A 10081-nucleotide genomic window follows, 5' to 3' on the forward strand; every position below is an offset into this window, starting at 1 on the left:
CCTTTTCTAATCTGTCCACATCATTTTTGAAGTGTGGGGCTCAAAACTGGATATGATCTTCTAGGTGAGGCCTCACCAGTGCTGAATTGAGTGCGAGAATCACTGCCCTCCATCTGCAAGTATCACTCCTGTTGATATAGCCCAGAATGCTATTAGCCTCTTTGTTTTGCAAGAAGAGTACACTGTTGGCTTATATGCAATGTTATGAGTCCATTGTGACTCCCCCCTCGCCTGATCCTTTTCTTCAGTATTGTAGCCTAGCCAGTCCTTCCCCAGTCTGTATTTGTGCATGAAATTGTTCTGTCTCAAGTGCAGGACTTCAGTGAGCATGGGGACAAGACCTATTTTCATGGAGTTGATGCAGCATCTCATGGTTGTCACAACAATCATGGGCCTGCTATGACCATAACATACCTGCATTTTGAGGCACATACCTTTATCCCAAAGGGCGGAAAGACTTATTTCTTTAGTCTGCAAACAGAGCTATAATTCTCAGTCTCGCTATGTCCCCTGCTGTCAGCAAACCGTTGTAAAACCTATTAACAAAGTGTCCTATTCTCTCTAGCATGGATTCACAGGGAGGATGATAACTTCTTACTGCTACCAGTGACTCAGTCAGCTGAAGTGGCTAAAGGCTTGATCAGAGGATCTAAAGGTTCCTGCCCTGCTGATGATCTATGTTAGTATCAGAGAAATGTGACATGATGGAATGTCTTAATTTTTCAGTTTGTTTAAAAGCCTATGAAATTGCATTAAAAACCAAAAATGAAAAGAGAGAGGTAGCTAGCTGTGTTAACCTGAAATCAGGCAGGCGGATAGAGATGTACGTTATAGACTAACTGAAAGCTTAAGTTGAAACCATTATTAAGGCTGCAAAGTAAACCACTTGAAAATTAAGAAGTGCCAGAATTAAGGTTTTCATGCAAATTTAATTCATCATCCTTGCATGTGCTCTTTTATCTACAGCATCCTGCCTCATTCAGTGCACAGGATGGATGGCACTCCAATATTCATGAGTATCCCAATATTTTATTTTATTGTTGTTCAGTTTGCAGCCTATGGCTTATTTACTACACACTATTCAAACCCTTCACTGAAGACTGAATTCTTAATTTCCTTCTCAGCTCATCAGTTCTGAAGTTCAAAATCATGAATTAATTTATTTTTGCAATGCCCTAATGAAGTGAAGGGTTGACTATGGCCATCAAGGTAGGGGCCAAAGCATAAGTATAGGAAATCAAAAGTATCTACCAAGTTTGAGTGCTCAGATTGAGATGCTGAATGCCTGGTTCTTTTTTTAAAGACTTAGCCTTATACAGCACTTCACATGCTCAAAGTACAGGCTGCATTGCTTTCAGTTGCAGTTGTATGTGCCCATTGTTCTGCATAGGGTAAAGGTAAGACTTCAGGGTCTCAAGCCAAGCACCGGGAAAAGGCGAAATTTGCAATTAGGTAATGGCCTAATGAGAAATGTTTAGTTTAAGTGACTTCTTTTGTGTTACTCTAGGGGTTGTGGGGGAGGAGCTGTAATAAAATCCATATGTCCAGAATAGCATTCAACTGCCTTGCATATAAAACCATTTTTTGTCTTCCTGTGGTCCCCAGTATAATTTATTGTATATCTTCTCACTTCTGAGGAAGGGGCTTTGCAGACACAGTTACGTTTCATAACCAGAGCAAGTCCATGCTGTGTACAGAATGAGGCAGGAGTGTTGTGGAAAAAACTCATAGGTAATTGTATAATTGAAGACTGTATTTTAATGCATAGACCCAAGGATGCCACATTAAGGTTACCTCCGTATCCTTCACTCTGGCATTTTCTATCTTTTTAAATTAATGATTCTGCAGCCTTAATAATGTTCTTTTAACATAGGTTTTCTTGTATGGATTTTTAACTACTCTGCTGTCGTCTTTTTTATAGGTATAATCCAAGGTGGTGACTTAGAAATGGTAACACTATGAGTTGGAGCCTAGCAGTTTGCAGTCCACAAATTTTTCTGCTATGTACTTTTTTTCTTATGCTGTTTAGATTTAAATATTAGGGACTGTGGGTTGGGCTTTTCATGGGAGGCCCTTCAGTTATGAAATTTAGTTGTCTGACAGAATGCGAGTATACTGATACACTAGAAAGCTAATCTTAACTCGTCAACCCTGCATTGCCTGCCCTCATATTAGTCTGAGTGGCTAGTAAGCTGGTTATTGTCTTTTTTTAAAGACTTCAGAAGTACTGCCTGCTTCTAAACAGTAACAGGTATTTAAATTGGTACTCCTGTACCTTTTTGGTAGGCTTGCCACAAGGTAAGCCCCACATTCTCCCTAAGTTCCATTCTGATTCCCTCCCTTGTCCTAATCTGTTCCTTTTTCTGCTTCCTGCCCTATCTGCTTCTTTGTTCCCTCTTCCTTCCAGATCTGCTGTGTGCCATGCACAAAGGCTGCCTTTGCTACTTGTGGCATGTGTGCTGTGGTTTGGCCACTCCTGTCCTATAAATTGACTTATTTTTTCAGTCTTTCTGTCATCTTAACCCAAGAATCGTCTGGATCAGAAGAGTGCCTTTCTTTTTATTGTTTTCCTGTGCATAGACCAGTAGTTCTCATCCTTTTTAGAGCCCACGCACCCCTTGATTGACTCCAGGCACCTCTTGGAAAATGTTAGCTCTTCATTTTCACTTGATTTTTGACTGCGTAAAAATAATGAAGCAGTTCTTTGGTTGCAAAGAAATTGGAAAGACCAAAACGAATTAGACTGGTTTTAACACTAGGCATTCATATTTGAAATCTTTGGGTTTCTCTTGTGAATCATATCTGAAGACCTAACTGTACTAACATTGTGTGGCACTCCACAACTTCCTTGAAAGAATCTTGTGGCACCCCAGGGTGCCACTGAACTGTGTTTGAGAATTACTGGCATAGATGTGCCATATTTGAAATCAAACATAAAATGGTTTAATTTTTTGGTTGATTAGTAAGGATTGATTAGTAAGGATTATAATTAAAAGTTATCCTTCTGGAAAGAGGTAAAGAAAGCACATAATGTAAGAAACTGGAAAATAAAGATATTAGATGCTACCTACTGTTGCCTTTTCTAGATCATATAGTGTCTGTTGCACAAGACGATAACACTGGTATCGGGCTTTGGGTGAAACACGTTTTCTCACTCGCCTGAGCTCATTTCTTGTTTTATCTTTAGTGTTGCTTCAAATGGTTTAAAAGCAGTCAGGTGATGCAAAACACCAATCCTGATTTTAAAAATATAAACCACAGACCGGATAGTATCAAATTACGTTCCTGTGAATTTTTGTAATTAGATGAGTTAATTAATATGGACACCAGATTACCCCTTTGTTGTTTAACCAAACCTAAGTATTCATGGTCAGTTAGAATCTTAACAATGTGATTGACCAGTGGCTGATGCTTCTTGTGCCATTTTGACAATTTAGGGTTTAGTAACATCAAGTAACAGGGTTTGATCAGCTACAATAAAATTATGTTCTAATTAATATTTTTTTCAAGGGGGCCATATTAACTAAAACCAGGGTTTCCAAATATTGTTCAAGGGATGGTTTCATGACAGCTTGCCCAAAAGCTGCACCTAATTTTGCATAAAATTGAACAGATTGTAACTACCTTATGGCCAAATCCAGCATTGGCATAAAGCCAGAGCTGTTCTGTCGCTTTCCAAAGTAGTTCCATCATGAATCATGTTAATGATGAGGACAGCTATAATTGTCATTAAGTCAGTAGGTTTTGCTTTAACAATCAGTGCACTAAAATACAAAGAATATGCAATTAGCAAGTGATGGGGAATAACACCATGCAAGCAGTAAATTACTGGTAATTATGAATAGTGTTAGGAAATTACTACCTTGAAAAGCACAAGGTTATTCAAAATGTAATTCTGGTATAGAAATGAATTTGTAAAAATGGCATAATGGAACTCTGTGTTCATTACGCATCTGTGGTTTGCAACTAACATTTGCAATATGTTTTTGAGGAGTTTTTCTCCCCTCACTGGTGCCCTGTTAATTCAGCACACACTCTAAAAGTCCTGTTTGGGTTGCCTCATGTACTTCTGCCAATATTAAAGGTGCTGAAGGCCAAATTGTCATCAGTGGCAAATACATAGCTTCACTAGTTTACAGTGGGATTAGTGTCTTTCCCTGAGTGAAAATACTTATTCTTACAACAATGTACAGCAGGTGAGTTAGGGAGATATTGCATATCTATTGAAGTAGATTATAATACTGTTAGTGGCACTTCAGATTATACATCCGTTATACACTGTACAAATCTGACACAGTAACTGAGATACAGTATATAGCCCTCAAGTCCTGTTTTCTCAAGTCATTTATCAGAGTACAAGATCTTTTTAAGGGTGCTGTGCTATGTCTAGTGATTCTGTTTTTGTTAAAATAGATCATAGATTTGCACAAGATACTAAGTAACTGTAAACAGTGCTGCTTTTGATGGCCAATTATTTTATGAATGGCTTCATTTATACTAATTATAGATTAGGATGGCTCATATTCACATTACTTTGCAATATGACACTGAGGTCATGCTTATAACGATAACAGTTATCATCAGCAGTTTACTATGTTGATTTCAAAGCTGAAGTCACAGCCTAAGTGAAGTACTTTTATGTATGGACCCAAAGAAAAACTAGTCAGTCTTGTGCCCTGCAGCCTCTAAATGATGATGCCTAGTTCATTTTTCCTAACATAGACAGTAGTGCGTGATTAGACCAATCTGATGAGCATAGCAAAGATGTAGAAAATATTAGTTTGCTCATGTGGGACATAAAAAGAACTCAGAACACTAGACTAAAATGAAAAGTACAGGAAACCATAGCAGACCCATGTGAGTAGGGGCCTTCTGTAACTGTCTTTTAGATGTGGGGAGGAAGGGCAAGGGGTTCATGCAGAAGAGCTCACCTGGGTACTACAGGTGGAGTCCGCACCCCACCTCTCCACCCATGTGGCCCACAGCTGGCCCCACAATCTGCACATGGGGCCAAGCCCTGGCCACTCTCACCCAGGGCAGCCCACGTCATGCTTCTACTGGCCCTGGCCCCGGTCCTGGCCGGTGTGTATAGCTTCCCAGCAGGGTTGCTATTGGTATGGCTACAGCCGCCTGGGTGCTGTTTGGGTCCCCCTCGCCTCCAGCAGCGGCTCCTCCTTCTCTTCCTGGTCCTGCTGTGCTGCTCCAGGCCGTGGGAGAAGCTGCAGCCAAGTGGCTTCTGCACTAGTGCACAGGGCTTCAGCTCCAGTTCCAGGTCCCGGCTGCCTTCCATCCACTCAGCCACCCACAGGTGGCTGCTCATTGCACAGGGTGGGTGGAAGGTGGCCAGGAACTTGAGCTGGAGCCTCACATGCTAGGGCAAGAGCCTTCCAGCTGGAGCAACCCCCTGCGTGGAGCGGAGCAGCAGGGCCAGGAGGAAGAGGAGCCGCTGGAGGTGGGGGGGAGCCAAGCAGTACCTGGGTGGCTGCAGCTGGACCAGGAGCAACCCAGCCCCATCAGGAAGCTGTGCAGGCTGGCCAGGGTCAGGCCAGTGGGTGCAGGTGGAAGCGAGGCATGGGCTGCCTTGGGCAGGAGTAGGTAGGGATCAGCTCCATGAGGAACACCATGGAGGCAGCCATGGGTCAGATTTAATCAATTCATGGGCGCCCACCTGCAGGCTGGAACCAGTCAGTTGGTGGGCCAGATTTGGCCTGCGGGCTGCCTTTTGCCTGCCTCTGGGCTAGAGGTACCTTGAGGTATGTTGTAGCACCCCCTAACTGGTTATGGTCTTCTGGGAGTTGTAGCAAGCTGCCATAACTGACATCAGCTCAGTTTCATCTACCTTGCACCAGGGCTGGAGCAGAGAATCAGGTAGCTCCAGATACAGCAGAATAAGATGCCATCTAAGGTCTGCTTGCCAGAAACTAGAAATAAGGGATAATATTTTAATATCAAAGGGCAATTAACCATTGCAGTGGCAGAACTAAGTATAATACAGGTTCTGTGTTGTTGGAGTCTTTCTATCATGATTAGTTGCCTCTCTCTACTCAAAGTTAACCAGAAGTTACAGGCTTGATTCAGGAATTAATGCATTAGATTTCATGGCTGGTATATGCAGACCACATTATTATAATAACATGTTTAGATTTTGTGAAAGTTTAACTCTGAATGTTATGGTTTTACAAAGCTTGGCTTGATGACATTTTGCATATGACCTCAATGCTTTTTTACCCTGACTTACTGTAATACATTCTCAGTGTTAATTCAGTCTTCATACAATGTGTGTCCAAGTTTAAAATAACCCCAAATGATTCCTCTGTGGTTCCAACAGTGCTTGTTATCTTTTTTTATTCCATTAGATTACTCTAAAGGCTGACAGTTATGGATTTAGAAAGACTTTCTGGGCCAAATATTATCTTAAACTGCTCACTAGTTTGTAGGTACAGTTTGTGAACTTGAAGGATAACATTTATAGTTTCATAGTTGGTAGGGTTGGAAGGGACCTGAGCAGATCATCAAGTCTGACCCCCTGCCATGGCAGGAAAGAGTACTGGGGTGAAATGACCCCAGCAAGGTGTTCATCTAGCCTCCTCTTAAACACCCCCAGGGTAGGAGCCAGCACTACTTCTCTTGGAAGTTGGTTCCAGATCGTAGCTGCCCTGACAGTGAAGTAGCGCCTCCTGATATCTAGCCTGAATCTACCCTCTGCCAGCTTGTGGCCGTTATTTCTAGTCACTCCTGGTAGTGTTCAGGGGAACAGGGACTCCCCCAATGCCTGCTGGTCCCTCCTGACTAGTTTGTAAATGGCCACTATATCCCCTCTCAGCCTTCTCTTGTGGAGGCTGAACAGGTTCAGGTCCCATAGCCTCTCCTTGTAGGGCCTGCCCTGCTGACCCCTGATCATGTGGGTGGCCCTCCTCTGGACCCTCTCCATGTTGTCCACATCCCTCCTGAAGTGCGGCGCTCAGAACTGGACGCAGTACTCCAACTGCGGCCTGACTGACCAGTGTCACATAGAAGGGGAGGGTCACCTCCTTGGACCTGCTCGAGATGCATCTGTGGATGCATGACAAGGTGTGGTTGGTCTTCCTGACCGCATCCCCACACTGTTGGCCCATGTTCATTTTGGCATCAATAATGACTCCAAGATCCTTTTCTGCCTCTGCACTGGCGAGAAGGGAGTTCCCCAGCCTGTAGGTATGCTGCTGGTTCTTTCTCCCCAGGTGCCAGAAGTTCCAGTTTCTTCCCCTCCAGAAGTTCCCTGACTAGATCCTCACTGACCCTAGGCCTGGGTGCGCCTCCCCTGTGGCCTACGGGGGTCCCAGGGCAGGGGGGAGGTGACCCAATCCTTGCTCAGGAAAATGGAGGCAAAGAAATTGTTAAATAGGTTAGCTTTGTCATCGGTGTGATGACCAGATTTCCTAGCATGTCTTGCAGCAGCCCCACGTTACCCGGTATCTTCTTTTTACCCCCTATGTATTTAAAAAAAGACTTCTTGTTGTCCTTGATCCGGGTAACTAGTCCCAGTTTCATCTCTGCCTTGGCCTTCCTGACCACCCCGCTGCAGCCCCGAGCAACAGAGGTATAGTCCTCCCTAGAATTTAGATATCTAGTTATTGTATTTAATATCTAGAGTTAAGTAACTGGATATCTGAATGCTGGCATTTAGGAATGCAGTCTTTTGAGGAGGTGATATTCACCACAGAATTTTTATAAACCAGAATTAAAACTGTTTTGTGTGGGAGGAAAAATAAATAATGAAACCTTGGTTTTTTGGATTTTGGTGATTCTGCAAAATTTAAATGTTTCTCAGAGGCTTCACAGAAATTCTGAGAGGACCAAGCTATGGTTTAGATGGAAACCTGCTTGTTTCCTACCATCTTGCCCAACTGTTTTTATTCTGTTTAATTATTTATTTATTTATTTTTAGCAGCTTGGACTTCCAAAGGCTGGAACCACAGTGCGACTAGCTTTAGGACATCAACACTGAGCAGACTGCCAAAGGGACAAGGCTCCACTTCTTTTCTCAGGGAACTAAAAAATGTTTGCCTTTCTTTCCGAATAAGAACAAAATCAAATGTCAAATTCTCCAAAATGGAAGTACCTTTCTCCACCCAACTCTAATAGGAAACTGTGTATTTTGAATAATTACTCTCGTATGATATTGCTTTAATCCCAATAGGTTTCTGTTGTCCAAGTACTAGTAGTTTATTACTGAACAGAATTATATCTTCTGCAAAAGTCAAACTACATTTTCAAATGGATCATGGGATAAAAGCTGTCATGTAACTGCAAAATGCTGTCTTTATTTTTTTTTATTCTAGTTAGCCCCAGTTTGAGTTACTACCTGTCTGTGTATGCCTAGGCAAGAGTATGGAGGAGCAGTGGTTGCCCTAGACCTACCATCTCCCCTTTAAACCAGTGAGTCAGAGTCCAAAATCCAGACTGAGTCCAGATGTTCAGTGCCCCAATGGTTGTAGCTTCTGCCAGAGAGCAACAGATTAGAGCTACTGCTGACAGCCTAACACCTCAGTGAGGACATGTTTCTGCCAGGGTGATGTCCCTTAGCCTTTTTCCAACCAAGTGGTAACTGCAAGGCAGGTGTTTTGAAGTGCCCTACACTTGCCTTATGCTGGATGTTGCAACATTGTAGTATTTTATAGGAGCTACCCCACCACAAGTATGTGAATATATGTGTACACACCACCCCCCAAAAAGTAAATGTCATATAAATAATTTAGTTCTTATTTATCCTTCATCTATCCATCAGTTCCAGCTTCAGACAGGTAGGTAGGTTTAACCCAGTATATTTTGTGAAGCATACAAATTAGCTAAATGGAATGAGTACTGGGTATTTCTTTAAGGAATAAAGAGGAAGTCATTAAAAAGGGGGCTGCTACTTATTAAGCACAGAAATTGAGCCTCAGTAGAGTATGTGCATATGCATGCTACTGTTTAAGTCATAAAGTAGGAAACTCTAATCTTGTCTGTATTGTACTTCATGGTAATAGAGCATAAGAAATGTCAGCTTTATTGCATGTTGACTTGTCTCTGAGCCAAATTATTTAATTGTCCACTTGATGGAACATAGCAGATGCACTCACTGTGCAACCTGTCGGATTCCAACAAATCTGTGAATTCTGCTAAATACCTTGTCACAGGGACATGAAAAAGGAAAGGAAAGGTCTGCTTTCTAAGTGAGTTGTATGTGGGTACTTTGAAATAGGTTGCATGTAAGATGCATCCCAGTTCTAACTCAAAACATGATTCTGGAAATGCAGATAGTTGTGATTAAGGATGCGATCCTACACATATATGCCCCTGTGTAGTCCCATTGCTATCAACAGTAGTCTCATATGTGTAAAGCTAAGCATGAGTTGCAGCCAAGGAAGTTTAGGTTAGATATTAGGATAAACTTATCAGGAGGGCAGTAAAACACTGGAACAGGTTACCCAGAAAGGCTGTAGAATGTCTATCCTTGGAGGTTTTTGAGACCTGGCTAGACAAAGCCATGGCTGGGATGATCTAGTTGGGACTGGTCCTGCTCTGAGCAGGCGGTTGGACTAGATGACCTCCTGAGGTCCCTTCCAACCCTGATTTTCTGTGATTCTGTGATAGGATGATAGTGATCTGCACACACATACATTTACAAACCCGTTCCTGCAGCCTGGCCACGCCTGGTTAATTTAGTTTTACATTCTTGGGATTCAGGTTGTCTTAATTTTTATGGGGTTTAAATCAATACTGATTGCATAAGACTTCTAAAGGCCTATGTTGATTTCTCTGTTGTTACAAACAGAAAAACATTCCCCTCCCACTTCATGCTATAATCTTTTTCAGCTAAAAACTTTCATTGGAGTTCTGGGATTGAGCATTCTCACCTAGACTTTGCTAATATGTAGGGGTGCACCAATAGACATTTTGGAGGCCGATACTGATAGCCAATATTTAAGGAGGCATATTGGCCAGTATCTGATACAGCTGCCATCAGGTGGTAAGTCCGGTGTGGTGGAAGGGGCATGGAGGGCAGATCAACGCCACCTGTGGTGAGGGAGGGGGCAGACGCTGCCTGTCTGGTGGGGGG

The 10081-nt window shown here is 42.6% G+C and overlaps 1 protein-coding gene across 6 annotated transcripts in view; it reads left to right on the forward strand.

The window, feature by feature from the left end:
* The window catches only part of MAP3K15 (mitogen-activated protein kinase kinase kinase 15), a 134146-nt gene that overhangs the window by 54763 nt on the left and 69302 nt on the right, over positions 1-10081 (forward strand). The window contains exons 1-2 of one of the 6 annotated variants that reach the window (XM_025201127.1): positions 660-679; positions 967-1731. The exons of the other annotated variants lie outside the window; for them this stretch is intronic. The gene's annotated coding sequence lies outside the window, so the exon portion shown is untranslated. Of the gene's footprint in view, positions 1-659; positions 680-966; positions 1732-10081 lie in introns of those variants that run through there. 6 annotated transcript variants of the gene reach the window in all.

Source organism: Alligator sinensis, unplaced genomic scaffold (assembly GCF_000455745.1).
Source record: "Alligator sinensis unplaced genomic scaffold, ASM45574v1 scaffold583_1, whole genome shotgun sequence".
In the NCBI taxonomy this organism is placed as follows: Eukaryota; Metazoa; Chordata; order Crocodylia; family Alligatoridae; genus Alligator; species Alligator sinensis.